The sequence below is a fragment of the Mesocricetus auratus genome, unplaced genomic scaffold (assembly GCF_017639785.1).
Source record: "Mesocricetus auratus isolate SY011 unplaced genomic scaffold, BCM_Maur_2.0 Super-Scaffold_100023, whole genome shotgun sequence".
Lineage (NCBI taxonomy): Eukaryota > Metazoa > Chordata > Mammalia > Rodentia > Cricetidae > Mesocricetus > Mesocricetus auratus.
In genome coordinates, this window is record NW_024429204.1 from 22472691 (window position 1) to 22494078 (window position 21388).

The 21388-nt window shown below is 39.4% G+C and overlaps 1 long non-coding RNA gene across 1 annotated transcript in view; it reads right to left on the minus strand.

Annotated features, from left to right (window-relative positions):
• The window catches only part of LOC121133700, a 51862-nt gene extending 30689 nt beyond the window's left edge, over positions 1-21173 (minus strand). Inside the window, exon 1 of the long non-coding RNA XR_005870668.1 lies at positions 20968-21173. This is a non-coding gene — a long non-coding RNA (uncharacterized LOC121133700). The remainder of the gene's footprint in view (positions 1-20967) is intronic.
• Between the last annotated feature and the right edge of the window lie 215 nt (positions 21174-21388).

Consider the following 21388-nt stretch of genomic DNA (forward strand, 5'->3'; position numbering starts at 1 on the left):
AGTAGAAACGAGGTTTGAGAGTAGAACAGGTTTACGCACGTGGTCAAGTATCTGAGTAGAAACGAGGGTATTTGAGAGTAGAACAGGTTTATGCACGTGGTCAAGTATCTGAATAGAAACGAGGTTTGAGAGTAGAACAGGTTTATGCACGTGGTCAAGTATCTGAGTAGAAACAAGGTTTGAGAGTAGAACAGGTTTATGCACGTGGTCAAGTATCTGAGTAGAAACGAGGTTTGAGAGTAGAACAGGTTTATGCACATGGTCAAGTATCTGAGTAGAAACGAGGTGTGAAAGTAGAACAGGTTTATGCATGTGGTCAAGTATCTGAGTAGAAACCAGGTTTGAGAGTAGAACAGGTTTACGCACGTGGTCAAGTATCTGAGGATAAGGCAGAGGCTGGAAGAAAGACGGTCCACTTGAGCAGAGTGGGAAACTCAAAAGCAGGAAAGAGACATTTCAAAAATCAGTCCTGAGTAACCAATTGCAATTATTTGGAAACAATGGTAAGAGGTAGAAAAAATATCACTGTTTGCATACCTTAAAGGATGCGGGGTGGTGAATATGAGCTTTCATTGGAGGGCTTTGGGCTACTTAGAACTCCTAGGAAAGAAAAAGTCAAGTTCAGCTAGAGTAAATAAGCAGAAAGAGTGTTCTTTGAAGATTTTGTGGCTTTAAAAAAACCCAACCAAGTGTTGGAGAAGAGCAGAAATGCTTCTTAACATAGCCCAAGATGTTCCGATAAATCCGCAGTAAACCAAAAACATGTTTAATGGAAAAATTCTTGACACTCTCAAACTTCATCTTTTCTTTGCAACTCGGTGCACTTTAGAGACTCAGTCCTTTCTTCCCCGAGATATATGCTTGACAGGGAAGCCCATCTTGCTCCCGCCATTCATCGTTGTGAGATTTGAGCATACCTCTGTTGCCCAGAGAAAGATCAAAATCAAGATTCAAAGACAGCTTTCTACTACATGCTACTAACTTTTCACCATCACACAGTCAGAAAATCTTAAGCCAAACCGGGTGACCCCCTGAGCTAAAGACTGTGGGTGCCAACGAGAAGAAGCAGAGACTAACAGGGACATGCACATGTATAAGTGAGGACAGAAACTTATACATAACATTCATAGTTTAGAGACTGCTGTGGAATGTAGGGCATGGTTGCCACAACTGGTCTTAGATGTAATGAAAGTTTTCACCAATGCTGAAATGACTGCATAACAAACTGTTCCCATAATATCACTTTTCTCAATTATTACTTATGGAATAATGGTGAAATATACATCCCCCTACTCCATGTCCTGTTGCCCTTATTTATAGAAGGGCATAGCCTGAACTTCCTGCTTGTTGTTAATTAAATTATGTTTCCTAGCTTCTCTTGATATCATTTTGGCCATATGTTGTAGCCAGTGGAGTTTCTGCAAAACTGATGCCAGAAACCCACACTGGGCTCCAGCCCATATCCTTCTATGTGTTACCCTGCTCTCCCAGACAAAGATGGCAGCTGTTATAGTGAATTTGTAAGCATCAAGTTTGAAGTGGCTGAACCATTATGTCCTTATCACACAGGTAGAGAATCACCATTAAGTCAGGTTATTCCATTTCAGCTTTTAAATTATAGCACCTCTTCAATAGAGCTATCACACCTGACTCAGTAAAAGTATGCAAATTGTTTAGCCTCAGGCAGGATTAAAGAGCTATGAATGTCATGAGTGTTGGCATTCTTACTTTCAATGGGATCTCTTTGTAGGGTATAGTTTTTTTTTGTGAGGTCAATAGCCAGGTTTGGGTTCCTCCAATTTCAGAACTGGACAGAGGACCTCATCCATAACAAAAACATGTAGGGGAGGATGAGAAGTCCAAATTGCTAAAAACTCAAACCTTGGAAGTTCCATTTCCAGCAAATGTTGATTTGTCCCATTTGTTTTATTTGTATTCCAATCAAATATGCACGGGAAATTTCCTCATTATCTCACGGAAAGTCTTAAGGATGAAAACCACTGCTGAATTCATGAGAGATTAGGGGAAGCGGCATACTGATTTAGTGCTAACCTCATTAGGACAGGGCCTGCAGAAGAGAGGATTAACAGCAGGATGTGCGGCATAGTTAAGTATCAAATTGTCAACCAATTAGGTGTTCTTCCTGTGAACAATGTATTATTTTCACATATCAGATACGAAATCTCAAGTATTGCCATGTCTTTTTAATTCTAAAATATGTGATTAACCTTGATTGTGTTCTTGTACATAATTTAAAGTCTGTGCTAAAATGGAAATCTTCTGTGAACTTGAAATGGCTTCTTGGTACCCCAGGGGATTTTGCAGGCATACCTGTGAGGACAAACATTTGGTGGGTAGATCATGGGTCCTGCCATTTGTACTAATGTGGACAGCACACAGGGAAGCCAAGGGAGTTTGCTGGCTGTCTGAAAGGGTCACCTGGGTTGATAACTCACACTCTGCTTCAGTAAAACTTACTGATAATGGGTTTCATGTATATTTAATTTGTGCACTTATTCATTCTACATGTTTGTTCATTCTATAAATCAGACTGACTCATGGGCAGGTTAATTCACATGGAAGGGAAATTGGAAGCGTAGAGAGAAATGTGTCCTGGGTACACAGAGCAGCAAGGCTGTAGAGAATATGTTCAGGAAACTATAGATAAGGTTTCATCAAAATTGACGGGACATATACAACTTTCAAAAATAGCATGATCCTGTTAAAAAGGTAAACCTGAAGTATTCATAGATAAGAAGGTGGAACATTTAGAAACATCATGGCAGCTGTTACCCAGCAAAATAAGAAAGAGGTCTTTAGTTCTAACTTAAGCATGAGAGCAACAAAATGCAAGAACCAACAAGCGGTTGTCCTCTCACCAAGACCAGAGTGGACCAGAGGGGAAAGTTCTTCTGCATTGCTGTAGAGTAGAGAGGGGGACAGGCTGTTTGCATGACATAGGAGAATGCTAGCTAAACACACACATGTTTCAGAGATCAAACAAGCACATGAAAAAAGTTTATGAAGGGAAGGGTAGTGGAATTGGAGGTAGTGGACAGGTGGTAACAATAGCAAAATGAAACCCAATGTACCGTGATATGATCTCGGTTGTAACCCTTCCCAAGCATGAAGGTGATAGCGTGCTATGAATTTAGGAGTACTATTGACTGGATCACATGCAAATGATGACAATTACCATAAAACAAAAATGTCATCTAAAAAAAGAGAAAACCGAGAATACTTCCTGTAGCACCATGTAACTAAATAATCCATGGAAATGACAGCCCAGCACCCTACGGTGCTATTTACCTTCAGAAGTGTTCCTACTTAAAGTTAGCTCATTCATAAGATATAGGGCATTATAATCCTCCTCTGTGGGTTTAGTTGTTGCCATTTAATCCTCTCAACGTCTTAAGGTTTGGATTATAACTCTCTTGGTAATTATGTAGGTCTTAAAAAGCGACTTTAAATTTAAGCTAAGTCAATCTAACAAAATTAAAATATTAGTACCACTTATTATTTGTGATCCTGGGCAAGTTTCTTAGTCTCATTATTTCTTTTCTTTTTCTTTGTGAAATGGAAATAATAGTGGTTCCTATATCATGCATCACATATAATTAATTAACTCAGTATTCTATGGAAGACATTTAAAATAATGCACGGATGGCACAAATAAAAATATCTAAGGAAACAGCACTGTCAAAATTTGCTGTTATCTATGCATTGTGGTTATCTTCTTGTTATCAAGACGAGAGTACAAAAACTCAACCTCATAAGCCATCATTGTACCTTGGTGGATCATAGATTGCCTTTAAGACCTTTAAAATCATACTTTCCAAAGTAGACTGCATGTAATATTAATCTCTGGATGTGTTCTGGAAATTAAGAGGTTACTTAATGACTGTGCTGGACAATATTAAGATTTCTGTCCTGGTTCCATTGCTATTGTAATGATAAGCCCTCCTTACAGAAAGCTGCTCATGGAACGAGGGTTAATTTGGCTCACAATTCCAAGTTAAAGTTCATCACTGAGGGCATGTGAAGGCAAGAACTCAAGCAGACAGTTATGTCCTATTCCTAGTCTAGGAGAAATGAATGAGCTCATGCTGCTGGCTTGCTAGCTTCCCTTACTGCTAGGAAATCCAGGGCTCAGCCTAGGGAATGGCACCACCCATGACAACTTGAGTTTTCCTATATTCATCTCCTGTCACAACCACTGTCCACAGACATGTTCTCAGGCTAACCTGAACTAGACAAATCCTCATTCTGACCCTCTTTCAAGAGGCTCCTAGGCTGTGCCAAGCTGACAGAAATGAAACATCTTAATTTCCTAAGCACCCTTTCCAAACTCTTTGGCTGCAAGCTGTTGTTTTTGCTGTTGTTTATTTATTTTGTTTTTTTTTAGGTGTGGATATATGTGCATATCAGGGAATGTATCTGCAAAACTCTAACTGGAAAAGGGAAACCTACCTCTGGAATTAGGCATGCAAGCAGGTAAAAACAGACACTGAGTGAGCACAAATTCTGCTTCTTACTGGGCCTACAAGTTAACCAGTTCTGGGACTTTGGGTAATTAATTTCCTTGTATATCAGGTTCCTTACATATATTGTATAGAAAATAACAGAGCTATTCATATGGGCTGTAAGTATTAAATGAATTAATAAGGCTAAAAGATTTGCAGATAATACTTTACATATATTTGCTGTGATATATATATATTATATTTATGAATGATATTTATCACATAAAATATGAGCCATTTCAATGATATGATATACTAAAATCTTTGCCTTTGGACATTTATTCTGTTCAAATTTACAGAAATTGTAGTTTCTCTCAGTGTGCTAAGGCTTCCCACTTACAGGTAACTCCTCCTGGATATGTCTCCTTGTGCCAAACCTCAGGGTACCAAGCGTGCATCAATTCTCCACATTTGCCCATCCTTTAGAACTAGATCGTCTAAACCCTCCATCTCTCCTTGCCTGTCATTCCTTTCCCTCTAGCATGTGGGACCCTAGAAATGAAAGACTCCAGTCCCTTCACTGGTGCCAAGGTCAAGTTCGTGTTCAACGATAGCAGGTGGCATCAAAGAGAAATGACTTCCGAGGGTTCAGGCTGTCATTTGAAACAAATCGATTAGTAGTTTCACTTGGCTGCTACTCTTACTAAAAATATTGAACTCATTTAATTTCCTGGCTTCTGTGGGACTGAACTCTGTCCATTTGGGGTTGTGTTATTGGGGCTGGTGGCGGTGGAAGAATGAAACCAGGAAAATTCCCTGTCATCTGTTATTACTCCTGGTCCCCAGTGCTGTCACAAAATGAATGACACCTGAATCAGATGCTCCTGAGTCCAGGGCCTTTGCCAAGCTCCTGCCCTATGAAATTCCCCCATTCCCAGCCTAGGGAGAGGAGCTGATATTTGCATCTCTAGGGAGCTTGAGAACACGGCCTGAATGTGCAAAGAAAGAGAAAAGTTGTCTTGCCGTGTAACCATCCTAGTGATTTTCCACCATTATATTCCTCTTCCACATTTTATAAAAGCCTGCTTTTATTTAAAAAGGCATTCTCCCAGCCTAATGAGATAAATCATTATTGGTAGACATCAAAAAAAGTTCTATTTCATTTTTTGTAATTTATTTTTCAGTAAAGGTGGGTGTTGGCAAGTCAATGACCCATCAAATAATTTATGAAAGTAATGTCCTTTTATGAAATTAGAGACTGACGACCACAGGAAATATTCCTCTTTTTTCTTTTCACAGTGTTTCCTCTTTTATCACATCTTTTTTACCTGAAGGTTGTAATGACTTCTTGGGATTCAACAGAAGGGATGGCTACAACAAGGTCAAATGACAAAGCAGAAAAGGTACAAGGTTCTGAATTCCTCATAAACCACTGGGAGCAGGGTGGAGGAGGGTTGGACCAACCCTGGAACTTCCTCCTTGAAGTCTCTCCATGATGAAACCCCCAAGTTGCTGCTAGTTGGATCACAGACACACTTTGCAGGTACTGTCTCAATGAAATGTTCTGCAAGGCTCTTAGAATTCAGCAAAGTGACTGTGTCTGAATCAGTTGCAGGCTGTAGGAGAAGGGCTGATTTATGACTGTGAATGAGAGTCAGCTTTGTATCAAACCTCAGGTCTTCTCCATACTTTGCATGTCCTGGCATGTAACGTGTAGTCTTCCTGCCGGCCGCCTGGTTCCTGTTGCTGCTTTCAGCCCCCAAATAACACACAATACACTATTTTAATTATGAAGCTGTTGGCCGTTTGTTCGGTTTCTTATCGGCTAGCTCTGACTTGATTATTAACCCATAATTACTAATATACCTTTTATAAGGACTTAATCTTTACAAGGACACACTCCTGCTATGTCCTGTTCCTCCTGGGAGATCACATGGAGAGAGCTCTCATCAGTACAACTCCAAGGATCCTCCTAGACTCCTAGTCCCACCTATCTTGTTTCCTTATTGGCCAACAGTACTTTATTCAAACCAGTCAGACACACATTTACAGAATGACATCTCCCAACACTGGCATAACTTGCACAATATCTTTGTGAATTGTTTTGCTAATCTTTAAAGTGGACAACCTGGTAACTAAGAGAACCATTGGACTTTTAGTTATGACTGAGTCATTATTTACAAACATTATTAAACGTAGAAATGCTTAGTACACAGTAGAAGTTCAACAGACTTGCATCACATCATTGCTTCTATGCTACAATTCAGTGTAGGTTCAAAAGTGTGGCTTGGATTTTAAATCAGGCAGGGGATAAAAAATATGTTGTCTTTAAGGAGATTAAGAAGCAGGCAGGTTCTAGGTAAACACTGCCAGGTGGATTTTGCTCCTGGGTTTTCTGTGGCTCTTGTCCACTGATGCTTTTAATGGTCCCTCCAGGTTGACTGAGGTCCTTAACGTGAGAGGCCCACAGAGGAATCTCATTAAATGCTGTGGGAGATTTAGGAACAATGAATATTATTGTCAAACTGCAAGCAGCATCCACTCGGTGATAAATGGGGGGAGTGGCAAAAGTGGTCTTCAGACAGCTCTGTGACAAAGGCTGTAGCTCAGCGGTTCTCAACCTTACTAATGCTGCGACCATTTAGTACCGTTCCTCGTGTTGAGGTGACCCCCAACCATAACATTACTTCCATTGCTACTTCATAACTGCAATTTTGCTACTGCTATGAGTCATAATAGAAATATCTGTGCTTTCCGATGGTCCTAGTGATCCCTGTGAAGGCGTAGTTTTATGCCTTTGGGGTCACAATCTCCCGAATGAGAACTAAGTCAGTAGAAGCAGAGCACACCCAAACTGAATTTATGTGCTCAGGACAGCTAAAGAAGTCCAGGGGAAATCTGAGCAGGGCCCACACTGTGCTCACCAACTTCCCTGCCTCTCAGAGATAGGTGTATTCAAACTCACTTCACCATGGAGCAAACAAGCCCTGGTCAGGAACCAAAGCCTGAATTACCTCAGGATTCCCAACCCTGTCATTTGCACACTGTAATACTGATGATGAACTTAATATCTTTAAGCTAGACTTTCATAGAAAGCCTGAATTACCTCAGGATTCCCAACCCTGTCATTTGCACACTGTAATACTGATGATGAACTTAATATCTTTAAGCTAGACTTTCATAGAAAGCCTGAATTACCTCAGGATTCCCAACCCTGTCATTTGCACACTGTAATACTGATGATGAACTTAATATCTTTAAGCTAGACTTTCATAGAAAGCCTGAATTACCTCAGGATTCCCAACCCTGTCATTTGCACACTGTAATACTGATGATGAACTTAATATCTTTAAGCTAGACTTTCATAGAAAGCCTGAATTACCTCAGGATTCCCAACCCTGTCATTTGCACACTGTAATACTGATGATGAACTTAATATCTTTAAGCTAGACTTTCATAGCAGAGGTAGAAATTAAACATGGGATTTTCTTTTTATTCTACTGCAGTAGGTCTTAAACATAACTAAATTATGAAGTCAAAAGTTACCTTGAATAGTCAGGTTTATGTAGGCAGTCTAGTAGACTGTTTCAGCAAGGCAAACATCAAACATTACTCCAACCGATTGGTTTCCTAACTTTAGATATTTCTAGGAAAAGAATGATAATAATCTACAAAAAATGTGTTTCCCTCAGCATTGGGGATACTACGCCAGCACTTCCTTGAGGAAACATCCACTGTTCTCCCACTAGATATGTTGTCAGAACCAAGTACTCTCCATCTAGGAATACTCCTTGCTGTGTCCGTACTCTCCATCATTATGCCCTAAGCAGTGTCTGATACACATTGCATGCCTTGTAAAGGTCAAGTATTGAAGTCTACGGAACTTAGGATGGGCCCAGGACCACAAGGATCTGAGCATTTTGACTGAGGAAGGATTTACACAGAGCAAAGTTAAGAGAATATGGGTCATTTGCTCTTAATTTGCAAATATCACCTGTGAACTTTATTAGGTTGAAGGGTGTTCCTTCATCCCTTTTTTATCTAAGGCTTTTTACCACGAAGGATGTAGACAATCATGTGATTCCTGCCTTTAAGATCACTCACATGATTTATTACATTTATTAATTTCCATGTGCAGAACCATGCCTTTACCTCTGGAATCAAGCTAACGTGATCATGTTTGATGATTTATTCGATGGTTTCCTGTCCTGTTGATAATTTTTGCATCTATGGTTATCATGGATATTGGTCAAGTAAATCCTGCACCTAACACCCTACTCAACACTTTAAATAAAGAACTTCGTAATTAAACTAGAAAATTCCCTGTCACCCCCATTAATCAACATCTAATTTCTGCTATTTTGTGTTTTCCCTAAATTTTATAAATTTATAATAAGAATGAGTAGCATGTGGTCTTTCACGTATGGCTTCTTTCTCTTAACATTGTTTACAGCACAGAGCTATGCTGCTGAGACTATCATTAATTCACTGTAATATTCCACTGACATATAATGGAACTTTTCTTCAGTTGCTAGATATTTACGTAAAGCTACTATAAAGATTTTTGTTCAAGTGTTTGAATAGATATATTTATTTTACATGGATAAAGACTTATGGGAGATATGTAAGGTTTGTAGGGCAGATAGACATTTAATTATGCAAAATCCCATCAAAGCATTTATACTCCCAGGGACAGCAAATGAGGAGGACTCTAGCTGCTCTTCATCCTCTTCATCTGACCTTGTCTGTATTTTAAATTTTAACCATCCAACCAGGGTGAAGTATTACAGAATAACCCTCTACATTAATTTCCATTTCCTGAATGGTGACATTAGTCATTTTCAATGTGGCTATTGTCCACTTACATATCTTTATCAGAGTTGTGGTTAAAATATTTTACTAATTTTCTCACTTTCATTTTGGCTATTTTAATGATGATTAAAGGAGTTTAATGATGATTATAGGAGTTTCAGTATTTTTAATGCATGCTCAGATATAACTCAAATGAATAGTTTCATCAATCCTTCATCCTAATTAGTGTATGAATATATATATGTGTGTGTTTGTATGTGCATATATATACCTTTAACTTATTCTTATATCATATAAAATATTTTAGTTATTCCCTTTATTTTATTCTATAGCTCTTCCTCTAATCTTTTGTAGTGGTTTATGGTATGTTTTAGTTTTATGTGTGTGGTCAGTCCATATTAAAATCTTACTAACTTCGCATCAGATGATTATCATTTAAGTGGAAGTGATTAAACTTATAAATCAAGGCATTGTGTAGCTTCCTGAAGTTTTTTTATTTAACGTTTATGGCATGCTTCCAAGTTTCCATTTTATTTTTCTATCTAAAAAAAAATCAACATATCTTGTAGCACAGATATGTTGACAATGAAATCCCTTTGCTTTTATCTCAAAGAATTTCCTGCTCATGTTTCAAAGCTGTTTCACTGACATGGATCCCGGGTTGGCAGTGTCTTTCAGCACATTAAAGGTACTGCTTCCTCGGTAACATCCCTTGGTTGCTAATGAAACATCTGCTACAGTTTTTACCTGTTCTTTTCCCCTGTCTTTTTTGTCATTGGTTTCAGAGTTTGATTACTAGCCCTTATTTGTAGCTTTCCTGTTTTACCCTTCATCCTGTTGGGGTCTTCTCAGCTGTGTGAATCTTTGGCTTGAAGTCATTCATTAATCTGGGGGAAGATATTTAGGCATCACATCTGTCCCTGGTGCACTTACAGGAGATTGCTCACTCTGTCTCAGCTCCTCTTCTGTTTCCCGTCTCTTCATTTTCTTTTCCTGGTTTGTATGGCTTATTTTCATCTTTTTCAGAGTTTCTGTGTTCTTTCCGTACTTAATAATGCATTCATTTGTTGGTGAGACCATCTCTTTAATCTCCTGTTTCTACTTCTTAATTTACCTGCCTAATACCCTACATCTGAAATACCAATTTTTTATTAATTTATTTTTTACATTCCAATCCCTGTTCTCCTTCCCTCCCCTCCTCTCACTTCCATCACTCCCTCCCATCCCACCTCCCATCTGCTCCTTGGAGAAGGTAAGTCTACTAAGTCTGTCCCATCATCTAGTTGAGGCAGGACCAAGGCACATCTCCACCCCCATACCTCTGTGTCTAGGCTGGGCAAGGTATCTTTCCATATAGAATGGGCTCCACTGAGTCAGTTTGTGCATTAGTGTTAGATCTTGGACCCACTGCTAATAGCCTCACATACTTTCCCAGTCACACTATTGTCACCTATATTAAGGGAGCCTCGTCTGGTCTTACACAGTTTCCCCATTTGTCAGACCTTTGATAAATACTCTTATCATGATGAGAAACAAACTTGAGTTCCTGTCTGCTGGGGTGAAGTCTTCAAATGGCTCAGCCTCTTTTAGATTCAGATTTTTGGGGGCTGACAAAAAAGAATGCAACATTAATGCCACTCAGATGACAGAACTGATATTCAATGTGGTAGTGTGTAGTGGATAACAGTATGCATTATTGAACATCAGAGTCTGGATTCGAATTCCCATTGTAGCAATTATTTGGCTTCTGATGGTGAGTATTTTTCTCTCCTACAGTAATAATGGAAGTTAGTCACTTGATAACTGTTGAAATGATTACACAAGGGAAAGGGCATTTACAGAGAGTTTAAAAGGTGAGTATTCAGTTCATGTTATGTCTTAGCATTTTCATTTAGCATTAGTTCCTTTTTTCCTGTCACTATCATTTTTAGACAAGTACCCATGAATATCAATAACCCTACAATGGTCTTTTTAAGTAGAAAATTTACAAGTGAGCTCTCACTTGCTTTGATAACTTCCTTCCCCTCTTACGCAAATATTCTACAAGCATTTCAGTGCAGAGAAAATTGGAGAAACTCTATTCTTCATACGCTTGCTTTCTTCTTTGTTCACACCAACAGCTTTGCCTGACATATCCATTTATTGCTGTTCTTCACCTACGTCTTCCCAACAGCTTCTTTTTTTTTTATCTCCCATTCACATTTCAGTGTTGACCCATGTTTTAGAGACTGCTTTCTCTCAGATGCTCCTGTGAGTCCTTCATCTCTCGCTATACTACTCTACAATAAACACCTTGAGGGTTCCAGTCACCTCCTGGACTATTAATTCTGCTTTAGAAATATATGTATTCCAGGTAAATCAAGCCATCACTGCTATTTATTTCTTAGTATACTTTAATATTACATATATGAATGACTCACATTATAGAATGCTCTTTACTAAAGAGCAAATATTTGTTTTCTATTGCTGCCATAGAATGTTACTAGTAACTTAATGAGTTAAAGCAACAAAAATTTGTAACCTATGCCCCGCGTGGTGGGGAATCTTTTACAAGGTCTTAGTGCACCTAAATGCAAGTGATCTGGGTGCTGATTGCATTCCTTTCTTTATGCTCTAAGAGGTAACCTATTTTCTCTTTCACTTGGGTGTTTGGCTCAGGTCCTTTCAGTTTTGAAGCCAAGACTCCAGCTTGTGTTTATACCATGGTCTGAGCCAATCTCCAGCTTCCTGCCATACATTGCACCTTGATACTTATGGCTTCCTTTCTCTGCCTTTAAAACCATTAGGGGAGTCAAGTCTGTATTTTACATTTCTTTCTGTTTCATCATACTGATGAAAAGTAGTCTTGGGATTCCTCTAGATCCACATAGATAATCTAAGATAATCTTTTCCCTCCCAGGTCACTTAACTCTCAACCTTAATTCCCTGTGCAACCTTGAGCTCCCTTTGATGCATGACAGGTTAGGCATTCTGGGAGTTGAGACATGAGTATTATTGACATAGGAGGGCATTTTGCTTGTACTTATCACAGTCCATTTCAAATGTTTCGAGTGTTAAAAGTCACATTTGATCTTGCCATGACTTTGGGTTCTCCTCCATTATACTCTCCTTAACTACCATTCTCCCCTTTAAATGTGTGTATCAAAATTCAACTTTCTCTTTATTTACTATTGCATATTATTTTAGATAAGATTGAAATTATAAATTCCATTCTGCAGTACTGTTAATGAAGAGATTTACAGTAAACAGGATGCATGTTTCTTGGAAGGCAAATGGGACAACCATTTCTAATCAGTTGACTTTACCTGTCAGTTACCTCGTACCCAAAGTTCAATTTATCCAAATAAATACATTATTTTGTAAAAAGTAATTTTCAAAATAGCAGCCCTGGCAGTCATCTCTTTTCCCATGCTTGTCACATGAGAACTTTGATGGTGGATGTCCTTCTATTTGATGTGAATATATGCTTCTCTTATTGGTTGGTGAATAAAAGACAAGCAGGATGTAGCCAGCAGGAAGTATAGACTGGGTTACCAGACTGGGAGAATTCTGGGAGAGGAACACAGAGAGTGAGTTGAGAGAGACTCCATGTAGCTGCCGAGGAAGAGAGATATCCAGACAATCTCTGGTAAGCCAAATCCACGTGGAGATACAGAGATTAATAACAATGGGTTAATAAGTGAGAGAGAGAGAGCTTACCAATAAGAAGCCTGAGCCATTGGCCACACAGTTTATAATTAATATAAGCCTCTGTGTGTTTATTTGGGACTAAATTGTCATGGGACCAGGTGGGACAGAAACTTCTGTCTACAGACCTTTTCCTCTCAAAGGGATGCTTGAGATTTTATTTGTAGTCCTAACTGTCCCTTTGGCCACTTGGCAATTAATCATAACAATTGTGATGAAAATAAGAAGTTTAAATCATACTGTAATTTGTAAAACAGTTTGCAAATATGACTTTATGCTGTGTTTCAATCCTGTGAGGCGGATAGGGAACAACTGCTCTACTTACCATTTTACATCTGGAGAAAGTCAAGTTGACTGGCATTTCATCTTGTCCAGAGACACAGATGCAAACTAATCTTTGTTTTCTACTGTGTCAATTCATAGGATTAACTTTGGAAATCGGTGTGATAATCTGGTTCTGGTTTCTCACTTTTTGTGAATTTATTATTGTAATGTTTGATCAAGTTAATAATAATTGAGAATGGGTAAGATGTATAAAATATTGCATTGTGCTTTTTGAAAAACAACTTTAATGAAATTATTCTATGTATTCTGAATTCATTTCCACATGAATGGAATTTTATGTGACCTTTCTACTACAATTTTTTAAGGTCTATTTTCATACTGCATGTATATGGTCATTTTTTTCTTTCCTTGTTTTCTAGGATCCCATAAGGCTCTCCATGTCTTCCATATTTTATTTTTCCTTATTAGGAAAAAAGATACTTAAAACACAAGCCTTAACACAAGTTACTAGCAAATGGTATCAAATTTTCAAACATAGGTAAGTTTGAATAAAAGCTGTTTTCTGACTAGCTATGTTCCAGCAAGACAGGTTCTATAAATTCCTATGCAGCATAGTTTGTAGTAATTTTAACATAGTTGTTATCATTGTCTCATATTCCATAAATTAATATTCCTCTAAGAGTGTTATGTGGGCCAAGTGCCTTTCCAGATGGAGATTGAGCTAGCTAACTATCCCTCATGATCATTAATTCAATGTGAATTAGGTATGGATTTCTATGGCTCCTGTTTAATGTTTGTGAGCTTTGTAATCAGTCCCCACATACTTTCTTTCAAACAACAAACTATTAATTATTAAAATTCATTGGATTTTCATCATTCATTTTATAAGACTTATTTTCTGAGATTTGCCTATGTGTATACAATGGGACTGTGATCATATTGGTCCTGATTTCTCCCTCCAACTTCCCTTTTTGCCTTATTAAATGAAGCTTTCTCAACCTCTATTTATTCAATCGCTTATGGAGAGAGCATTTATTTTGGCTCGGGTTTTGAGAGGGCATAGTTCTTAATGGATGGGCAGACATAGGTAAGTCCTGGCAGCTCCCCAGAAACAAAAGAAGATGATTTGAGTGTTAGGGTGGCTCTCTCTTTATTATGCAGGACTGATGACTTTGGGACTGTGGTCGGTCAGAACCTGCCAAACAGCCCTGAGTCAGACCCTGAGTGGGGAATGTGTGGATGCAGGGGAAGCTAACTACCCAATGGTGTTAAAGACTAGACAGAGACACCTGGGCATAATAGGAGGGCTCCCAGTAAATACTGAAGACCATGATTTATTGAAGCATCATCTTAAGTACCCACCCAGAAGCGGAGGTTGGGGGGGTAATGACAGAAGACATCTATTATCATGTATAAAGGACTGATAGGAAGTATTTCCTTTAATTCTACAGATACTCCTAAGCAGCCCGTACTCAAGTCCTCAAGTCCTCAGACAATCCACACAACCATGTCTTATTAGTCCTCAGGGTGGGTGTAGCCTTGCACTGGCCCAGGTCTTTTGTTATACAGAAAAAGGAGCCATTTCCCACCCAGGCCAGTATCTAAAAGACAACAGAAGTTCTGAGCTCTTAGAACTCATGGGTGGGTAGAACATATGTCTAAAATATTACACAGCCCCCCCGACAGGACTGAAGACAGGCCACATTTCTCAGTTAATCCTCTCTGGAAAAGCACACATAATCATACCCAAACCAGTGCTTCATTGATGCACAAGGAGTGTATTTCTTAATGCAATCAAGTTGACGATACAAATTAATCATTACAGTGATTTTTTTTGCTGTTTTTGTTCCCCTTATATGATTTTACATGAGCAAATATGAGAACTGAGCAGATATCCCCATCTTCACCTAAATAGAAAATGAGGCTTGAGGATGACAGCTTCATATCATCTCACCTCATGCACAGAAACACTTTCACATGTATGAAAAATTTTGGAGGAACAATACTGACCGAGGGATGAATTTCATTAGAGTAACTGTAACAATATGACATAGTGTAGTGGGAATTTGTTCTACCAATAGTTTTAGGGTACTGGCCTTAGGGTGTGACTTTGGTGAGTGGACATGATCCCTTATAAGGAAGAGGAGGGGTCTTGCTCAATCTCTTGTGGGCAGTGGTTTTAGAATCCTGCACCTCCAGGGACAGAAGACCATAGTGACTCTTTACCTTGATTGTGTGAGTGCTCCCCAAAGAAATAACTGTTATTCTCTTATCCTGGAATTTTCGTGTACTTCCTTAATCCACCCTTCAATATGGTGTCTACTCAGGAACCTCAAGTTCATTACAAGGGGGATTCAAGGTCACCTGCATAATCGAAAGCAATCTGTAGTAGGCTAAAATTGAGAGAAGGATCAGAATAAATATGCATAATATAAATGCATATTCTAAAATTTATTTTATGAGTGTTGCCAACCAACAGGAGATTCAAATATCTCTGTCTCCTACTTGGTTCACAGAGTTTATGAGAAGCTAACAGGTTTGTTCTGTTCTTATTGCCAGGAGCAGACAGAAACTTCTGGCCAGGACCCTTCAGAGGAGCACATTTTGTGATGAAATGACTAATCTGCTGTGCAACACCCTCTGTAGAGTTGGTGATGGGGACTGTGAGTGGTTTCCTCTACCAAGTCTCAGTGCAGGCTAATGGTTTCCCACAAGGGTGATTCAGCAGTAGTGCAAAGCAGTGTAAATAACCCAGTAAGGGGTCATTGGATAGTAGTGGTGTTCCTTTATTGAACCTAATCATAGGGGCCATTTCAGTCTATTTGGTGGAATGAGGAAATGTAATATCCTCCATGAGACTTTTGGCTGTGTCCCGAAGCAGAGCTTCTGTAATATTAGACACCATTGTATTCCATATTGCATTTCTTGATAAGCACCGGGAGAGCAGTTTTAGTCTATGTTACAAATAGACTCTTGTGTCTCATAGGCAATTAAACTTGGGTTGGACCTGATATGTCTTGATAGTTAATTTCTAGGAAGTCCAAATGGTTAAGCAAAGCAGAGTGTATGTTTTTGCTCCAAATCCTTATTGCCTAGTACCTGTTGTGATCATCCATGGGATTTCCTCTCTTTTGGGGCTGTGTGGAAAAGTATTGTGCAGATGGTGTCATCGAGACGCTTTGATCTTGATGCAACAGATGATTCAATCCCCGCTTGCAAAGGTTTCTGCTCTCCTTTGAAGCCATTTCGTTAGCACCAGCCCCTTGATATCATTAATTTTGGGCATCTAGGGGTTTCGAAACTTTACATTCCCTGGATTCAAATAGTTTGCATTTGTGTTTTCTCACTTTCAGAGCCCAGAGTTTCTTACTGTATGTTGTGAAGCTGGCAAGAGTGACAGCCCTGGGTATTCAGAGGCTGAGCTGTGTTTGATATGAGCACACTTTAGACACAGGCCATGGAAATAAGACCATGCCTGGTAGAGTGGAGCTTTGAGGGAGAAGGAGTGGGTACAGGCATACCTTGATTTGTATGGGTGTTTCCCTTGGGAACTCAGGAAAGACAACACGACACCATACAAGCTCAGACGCAGAGAAGGCAGAGAAGAAGGTGTCTTATGACACAGACGCGTACCTCTGAAATCTCCAATCATTGTGGAAAAAAAGACACCAACACTGCCTGACACATGAAGACCATGTTCATGTGTCTGGTGGGGCCACCTCTCCCTCCTGTATGACTTGTGGAATTCCTCAGTTACTCTTAAGTCCACTGATCCTAGGAGCAATGCTAGTTTTGGCAGGATCATTTTGAGAATTGATGTGCTAATGCGCACAGAGAGTGGTTCAAACTTTACTTGAATCAAGACGTCTCATTAATTCTAGCTTATTCTCTTTTCTCCTTTCATCTTAAATTCCCCAAATCAAGATGAAGCTTAAAATCTATATTTACTTTTAATGCAATTGCTCCTATTCCACTGGTAGACTAGGTTAATAATAAGTCTTGCCTTCAATAGTTTCCTAGAGATGGGTGATACTATAGAGATGGGTAAGTAAATTGGCACACAGATTAAATATATCACTTTTTCTCTAAAACTATAATGATTTTGCAAAATAATCAATAGTTAAATTATGTCAATAGGGGAGTTAAACAATAAAGGAAGCAAAAAGCTTCATGGGAAGAAATGAAGTAACTGGGGAGTTTTTAACAATTTACATACTGGTTCTCAGCATTTGAACAAATTATTGTATTTAATCTCATTGAACTTCAATACTCTCACCTGCAAAAGGAGATACACTTGCATGCAACCATAATAACTAAAACTACATTGAGCCAGGGTTTAGCACACAGTAGATTTTCAATGTATAACTATAAATTTTGAACTAACAGCATGAAAAATTCTTTGGAGATTTCAAGTATGAATTAAAGGAAAGGAAATCATGATTTTGGAGGTATATTTTATATTCCTTGGCTGATATTCTGTGCATGTTCCTTTAATTCTGCTGCAAACCTGTGAGGAACTTTTTAAGACTCCTATTGAACAGATTAAAAAACTGTCACCCACAAGAGATAAATAACTTATCAAGAGTCAGTTCTTGCCCTGAGGAAACTGGAATCCTGGTTAGAAATCTGAATAATATGCATATGGAGATAAAAAGAAACTACAGGAACAGAAATGTTATACTCAGCACAGTGACTCATCCTGTAACCAAGTACAGGGAGACTGAAGGGGTAAGACTGCCCTGGATTTGACACTGATGGGCCACAGAGTGAATTGCAGGGCAACCTGGGCTACATACAGTGAGATGCTTCTTCCACAAAACAAAACAAGCAAAACAAATTTTAAAAGAGGGACTGGAAAAAAGATGGTTTAGCAGTTAATAATGCTTGTTAAGCAATCATGAACTCTGATCCCAGCAGCCATATAATACTTTGGGCATTCTGCAAACACCTGAAACGTCAGCTCTAAAGGGCCAGCCTCCTCTTCTGACTTTCTTGTGTACACCATGCACATGTGTGTGCATGCATACACACACACACACACACACACACAAAACCATCAACATACTACCTAAAAAAGTAGCCAAAAACCCACAATTACTTTTTCAAGGGAAAAAATCACTACAGAGAAATTCTATAACCAGGTGAGTACCTACAACTAGCAATGACCAGAGAAGAAATCCAGAAATAAATTTTACATGAATCAACATGGAACATGCTAGAGGTCAAATACCGAAGATGTAATTTTTCTTCACGGCTCTCACAGGTGGGGCACACCAAAGATGTTCAGCACATGGGGTGGACACACAAGCCACCGTCTTGGGTGTTGGTGATTGTTCCAGAAAGTGAAATGAGCTCTGGGCAATTGTAGAGCCAGTTCATCCCATTAAACACCTTGGAATGGAAACTGCAGCCCATAAAGATTCCACTCCTTTGACCCTGGAAATTATACACTGTGTTCAAAGAGAATAATTTTACGACCTTCCTGTTTGCTGGTGGAGGCTGCAAATAGATGGTGAGTGGCTGTCATAACATAGAGTCTCCTAAGAAAGGGTCTAGTGAATCTATTTTTAATGATATACAAGTCAGGATTTCAAAACATGATATAAGTAAGAGTTGTAGGTAACACTATCATGCTTCAAAGGCTGAATTCTTAGCTTTATCTGAGTCTATGGATGTTTCTGGCTTATAGCCATCACTTCTAATTTTCTATCAAACCTTCAATAAGCACTTGCTTGTAGAAGTGGAATCAGCCGAAAGCCTTCCCAAGAGGCATATTTTCATCCAACAACATTTATTGAATAATCTGTGTTTATATAATACATTTACAATGATAAACAGTATGTGATTCTAGTATGGAAATTTATCTCAGTGTGCACTGTCTCTGCGGTTACAAAATCCAGAAATTAGAGGGTCATCTTGAACTTCCTTTTCTGTCACGATGATTAATCATCATGCCAACTTGACTGAGTTTGGAATCACCTAGGAGACACACCCCTAAGTATTTTCAGAGAGTTTCAAGTAGAGAGAAGACCAACCCTGAATGTAGATGACAGCATATCCAAAGGAGGGGACCCTGGACTGAGGACTAAGGAGAAACAGTGTAGCAGCAAGACTTGTTACTCCCTGCCAAGCTGTTCACTCAATGTGGCTGGTTACCTCATGTTCCCACCTCTATGCCTAATCCACTATATAGAGTCACATCTTCAAGCCATGATCCTTAGCAAACCTTTCTCACCTTACGATGTTTCTGTCAGATATTCTTTCATGGTAACAAGACAAGTCACTGTACATGCAACTTATTAATATCTCTTGACTTTGCAGATATGCATGTATGTGTGAGTGTACATGTGTGTAGTGTATCTATGCATATGTGCCCATTTGTATACATGCAGACATGGGTATCTTTCTCTATTGCTTTTCACTTCAAACTTGCAATGCAAGACCAGCTGCCTAACAAGCCCCAAGGATCCACTCATATCTGCCTCTCGAGTGCTGAGATTGCAGGCATATGCCACTATCCTTGGCTTTTTGCATGTGTGCTGGGGACCCAAATTCAGCTACTCCTGCTTGAGAAACAGGCACTTTACCAGCTGAGCCAACTCTCCAACCTCACATTGCAAAGTTTACAAAAACCGTCTTCACAGTGGAATAAGCTGGGGTACTTGAAAAATGCTAATGCCTTTGATTCAACCTCAAGAGAGTGTTATGACATGGGTCTTAGAAGATGGCTGTATTTAAGCTTGTATGAACATCTGGGTGATTCTCTTATGGAGCTAAGTTCAGTATCCAAGAAGTGATTTTATCTGTCTTAATTCCCACTGTCAGCTTTAGTGAATGTCCCCCCAGGGTAGCCTGGCATTGCATTTCCACGATATGCACTTCATTTCTGTCTGCGTTCCCATTATACCCAACACCACCACAGACTACAGACGTTTTAACCTGTGTTTCTGTGCTCAGACTATGAGTTTCTTGAGAGTAGCAATTAAAATTATTATTTTTTGCCTGACCTGGCCTTATGGATCCGATATACAAGATGTGCTCAATAAATCTCTTACCATAAGTATGAACGAATGAGTGTTTAGTGAAACTTAGACATCACACCCAGCACAAACGCAAACAAGATAGCGCATCTCAAATCAAGATGTTCGATGGTCATGGTCTTTTCTCCAGAAACACAATATAATAGGAAAAAAGGTGAACAGATGGAGAGATTGTTTCATAAGTATTGGGATTAAGTGAGATCAACAGCAAGAAATGTTGCCCAAATCGCTAGCATCTGTGTCTCTAGAAGAATCAGGTCACTAACCTATTATGTAAACACAAACACAAACACAAAACAAACAAAAAACCAGAAAAGTGGAGAAAAGAGTTGGTACTAGAATGAGAAATAATTCCACCTTTGTCGTCTTCTAAGTCTTTCCCAGCCAGCTGGATCCTAAGTCACCTTAGCGATCTATTTACTTATATGTCCAGAGATCACAGAACATCCTTGCATTACGTAGCCCTCCAAGACCCTGGTGGGAAAACACTGCTGTTAATGAGTCTAAGTTATTGCTTCTCGGCTCCTATCCATTCTTTCATCAGCTGCACCGTGAAGCTAAGCAGGAACTCTGCAAACCCTAGTTCTCCTTTAGTCAACTGGCTCCCTGTCAGGCTCTTCCAGCATGGCGGTGGGTGTAGTGAGAGAAGGAAAGAAGAAATTTGGGGGGAAATAACTTACTTGCTCCTTCTTGCCTGCTGCTTGCCTGCTGCGTGCTCCCGTTACCATGGCAACGGTGCTTCATTCCCGCGGTACCCGTGTATGCTGCTTTGAGTCCTTTTTCACACTCAGAACCAGGTTCCCTAATTACTTCTCCCTCTGCTCACGATGGGCATCCCGGGGCAGGATTCTCATGGGCTGCTTGGATCATCCTCTCGTGTAGGACAGACAAGCCTGTCAGGTAAGCAAAGGTGATCCACGATTGGTCAAGCTTTTCTGCGCGTGCCCACTGATGTGGTATGGGCGACATCTAACTACTATTGGAGAAAATGGGGAAAAGAAGTGGAAAGTTAAATGTGGAAACAGTCCAACTGTGAGGTTAAAAGGAAAACCCCCTGAATTCCAGCTTCTGAGGTAGCTTAGATAACAGGCCTCTGCCAGT